The 4,711-nt window shown below is 33.5% G+C and overlaps 1 long non-coding RNA gene across 1 annotated transcript; it reads left to right on the forward strand.

The window, feature by feature from the left end:
• The first annotated feature begins 2,623 nt into the window (after positions 1-2,623).
• Positions 2,624-4,484, forward strand: LOC148763585 (uncharacterized). The gene is made up of 3 exons (XR_016025146.1): positions 2,624-2,745; positions 3,395-3,478; positions 4,335-4,484. It is a non-coding gene; the product is annotated as an uncharacterized LOC148763585 (long non-coding RNA).
• The last annotated feature ends 227 nt before the right edge of the window (positions 4,485-4,711 follow it).

Here is a 4,711-nt window from a genome sequence, read left to right on the forward strand (position 1 = left end):
TCTTGTGTCAAAAGCAAAGCAAGTGATTTTTCTTGAAAGCAAATATCAATAATAAATCACAAAGCACAAAAGCAAATCAAGGCATAAGTATTTTTATAGAGGTTCGGCATTCTCAAATGCTTATGTCTTCTCGCTTGGCTCACCAAAGAGTTTCAAATCAACCAAGGAATCTTGCCTTGTAATGAGATCAAGATATAGCCCTCACAATCGACTTTTTCATGGGATCAAGTGATAACCCTTACAACTGCTTTTTCATGAGATGTAATACCTCGTACTTTGATATGGTGGCTAATAAAGCTTATCGGATGCCAATTAAGGTCAATTAGAATGTTTAAAAGTGATGAAGGGTGAAAGGAATAGTATGGAATAAAATATCTCGCATACGAAGAAATAACAATTGAATAATAATATTTTTATTGGGGATGAATGTGAAACCTTGACCTTCATAGACGTGTAGCCGATGTAGACACGTTGACGTAGATTAGGAGTAATCTTGTCATTTTCCTTGGTGAGCTCCTAGAAGTGGGTTTTTTAACTATTATTAAGGTCTAAGTAGGCCTAAGAAATAAATGAATGAGGTATATAATAATGAAATGAATGAAGAAAATTGAAATAATGATAATTTCCATAATAGGGGCAAAATGGTCATTTTAGGTCTCGGGTTTAAATTTCTAAGTTTTCATGAACTCGAATACCCCTAGTCTATTGTGAATCTTGTCTTAGTGTGAAAAAGAGTAAAAAGTCTGAACCAAAGGAAAGAAGAAGGTAAAGTCAACTATGCAATGGCATTTTTATAAATAAGTGGAACTTTAGTCAACTTTAAGCATAAATATGTAATTCTCTAGCATTTTCTCCTCACTTCTAGTAGCTTCTTCTTATTCTTCCCATTTCTCTTCTCCATTTCACGTTTTCCATCTCTCATGGAAGCTTCCCTTGAAACCTCCATGATTTTCTCATGGTAACCCCAAATCTTATGTTTTGATATGTACCTTGTCATAGGATTTTTCAAGCTCTTTTACTTCTACACCTCAAGAACCCTCAAAAGTCTTTCCTCAATACTTTCTCTCCCTAGCTGTACATTTTAGAGAGAGAAAAAGATACTTTTCATAATAGCAGTAAAACTCTTAAAAAGGAATTCAACTACAAGACCAACAAGGTGAACAGTGAGTTAAGTTTGATTTAGAAAATAGCTTTTGGAATAATATTCATGTCAATTGAGTTGGTTGTGATATTATTGTGTGTGATAGGTCCCAACGAGACCCCACATCTCCACTTGGAGCATTAGTGGAAGTTGGAGTCGATTAAAGAATCAACAAAGACAAGTGAGTGAACTTGCATCTAAATTATTTTGGGAAATGCATAGGTGTTTGAATGAATCATTTGAAAATTTTATTTATTTTTACTTTATAATATACTTGGGGAACAAGCCCTTGATGAAATGTTCTTTTATTGTGAAATGTGCAATGTGATTAGTTCATGTGTTCCTACATTATGTTGATGTGTATGTTATGCATTAAATGTATTAATGTGTGATAATTATAACCGTGCGTGTGCGGTGTGGGACTGCATATGACGGTGCCGGTAGTGTGCAGTGTGGGAGTGCACACGCCGATGATTGATGCCATGTGTGGTGTGGGAAAGCACATGATGCTGATGATGATATTGTAATGTGCGGTGTGGGAGAGCACATGATGCTAATGATGATATTGTAATGTGCGGTGTGGGAGTGCACATGATGACCTAGCTATGTGTTGTGTAGGAGTGCACATGAGTTGGGGGAAAGTTGGGGTGATGTCGGTAGTTGTATATATGTTTATATATGTTATATATAGTGTCAAGCCCGACCTTATAAAATACTTTCCATGTCATTCATATGATTGACAATATGCTTGTATACTTGGAAAACCTTGAAAGAAAAATCGTTAAAAGACGACAATGTACCAAATGGTACAATTAAGTTAATTTAAGTCTCGAACTAGATCAAATAGAGAATTTAAAATGAAATTAAGAATATTAAAGTCCCAGAATGGTTTAATATGGTGATTTGGAGTTCGAGGATCAATTTGAAGTCAAACTAGAATTTTTACTGTCCAGGGGCAAAATGGTCATTTGCCACCCAAGGACACAATGGGAATTTTTAGAAAAGAAATTTTTTAGCCCCATTTGACTTATTGGAGTATGATTTGAGTATTGGAGTATAATTTGAGGGTTTGGCAGTGAAAAAGTTTAATTCCAGTGATTTCTAGAGTGTAGGGGCAAAATCGTAATTTTGCCACCCGCGAACAAAAATTTGAGATTTTGAGACAATTTAGATCAAATTTGACAAATTGGAGAATGGTATGAGTATAAGGGATGAAAAATATGTCTATGGGCAATTTTTCAATTTTTGGGGCAAAAATGTAATTTTTGACTTTTACGGGGGTAAAAGTGTAAATTTCAAAAATTACTCCACCAAGACTTTGGATAAGTCTGAGAATTTTACCTAAGCTATGGATATGTGGGACAAGTGTATGGTGAAAATTTGGAAACAAATGGATGGCTAGAATTTAAGGAATTAATAAAACATTAAAAAAATGAATAAAATAATATTATATTATTTTAGCCTTTAAAAAGGTAAAAATTCCGGAATTCTCATCTTCTTCAGCTGTCCAAACCAGGGGAGAAAAGGGGAAAAACAAAAACAAGAATCCTACCTGAAAAATTTGGGGAAAATCAAGAGAAATCAAGAAATCAAGCATTAAAAAGGTAAATTTCATTGATTTTCCTTGTGATTTTCAATACCCATGCATTTTTTTCTCATTTCTATGTAAAATTAGAAAGTGGGTATGGACACCCATGCTGGCCAAACCTCCATGGATGAGTTTTGAGCTTGATTTTTGGTTGATTTTAATTGAATTAAGTGATTTTAGTTAAGTTATATTGAAATATAGCAAAAATAAGCTAGAAATATAAATTTTTCCCATTGAAACCCATTATGCTGAATTTTCTAGGGGAATATTGGCTGCTGATCTTGATGGTTATTTGAGGAATTATGATGAATAATGATGAATTATGAGCCTAGAAAAATAATGGAAATTTTCGGAGCAAAAATATAAATTTTTACCCACTAGGGGTATTTTCGTAATTTATTATCGGGACTGATAATTTGCACCACACTGAGGGACATTAAGTCAATTTGGGTGCAATTGAGGTATAGAAACTGAAAAAAATTAATTTGGAGTTTAAACGGACGCGTATATCAATTTATCGGGTAAAAGACCGAAATAGGCTAACACCGCATTTAGGCAAAAATTTAGACATTTTTGCATTCCATATCAAGCATTAGTAGTCTAAATTAGTTTAATTTCAATTTAGTACCAATGTGGTGAATTTCTCGATTTTGTACTGTGTCAAGGTGGTGAGTCCTCTGATAAAGGCAAGAGAATTGCACCCGAGGACCAATAGTCTGAGTATTTCGAAAATCCTCACTCTAGACACGGTGAGTAACCTTACCATCATTTTAATTATCTAAAGTATGTTTTTATTCGGTTTTGGTGAATTTTATGAAAATGAGTTCAAATGGTAAATTTTTATGTTTTGTAAACAAAATGAGTTTAAATAAAAATATTTTATAAATTGTCTTGAAACGAAATAACGATTTTGAAAATAGAGTAATTGGAGACCACTGATATGTTGTAAATTTAAAATTGAATTAATGGCTTATGTTATTGTATTGGCATGACTGGCTGGGCTGTGTTTTTATGAATTATATGAATTGCTTTATTTTACCCTGCAGGTTGGGTAGTAATATATTAGCCCTGTCATGCTGTCAAAATTTTATTGTATGGTGGGTTTGACCTGCTGCAGTGGGCTGGATTCTGTGGACTAGCCTATTAGAGGGGCACGGAATCCTGTTATATTTTTACCTCGGTTGGAGAGGCGAGTAGGGTAACTCCTGAGGTATAACTTTTAGAGTTCACTTCACGCCAAACCACCTCGTGAAGGGGAACTCGGCCAACGTCAAGGAATGACTATGTTTTCAAAATAAAAACATGACTTTCTAATAGCCTTGGCAGACTCAGTTGGGATAGCCCTCGGCCAAGGTATCCCAAATAACTGAGTATGATAATAATTTTTGGCATGAGCCAAGCTTTTTAAGAAATTCATAAGCCATATTGATTACTTGCTTTAAATAAATTGATTTCATTTGGTTGAAATAAGTTGAAAGATGATAAATTACAGTTTGATGAAATGTTTTAATAGTCTCCTTTTACTCGACTTTAGATATTTTGAGTGATGTTTGTTTACTCACTGGGATTTTATAATCTCACCACCCTCATTTCCACCCATTTCAGGTTCAGAATAGATTGTAGATAACTGATATCGGCAAGGATTACAGTTGAACTTGCCACATCCAAAGACTGTAGGTTCATTTCTTTTGATACTTTTGATCATTCGTGGGCCCACGTGTCACTGTAAATTAAATTCTATACTTTGGTTATCTGTATTACGGTATGTAAGAATTTATTTTGCTTTTACGCTATAAAAAATTATTTATGCAGTGTTCTTAAAATATCGTTTTATGTGAAAATTGAATATTTTATTGAATATTTTTATTTTATTATAACAGTCATAATTCCATTTTAAACGAATGTTTTAGACATCCAAAATTATTTTTGATTAAGAAATATGTGTTTTCCACTTACATACTATATTTTTAGATGATTTTTGA

This window comes from Theobroma cacao, chromosome 3 (assembly GCF_053813885.1).
Source record: "Theobroma cacao isolate CCN51 chromosome 3, ASM5381388v1, whole genome shotgun sequence".
Classification (NCBI taxonomy): Eukaryota; Viridiplantae; Streptophyta; class Magnoliopsida; order Malvales; family Malvaceae; genus Theobroma; species Theobroma cacao.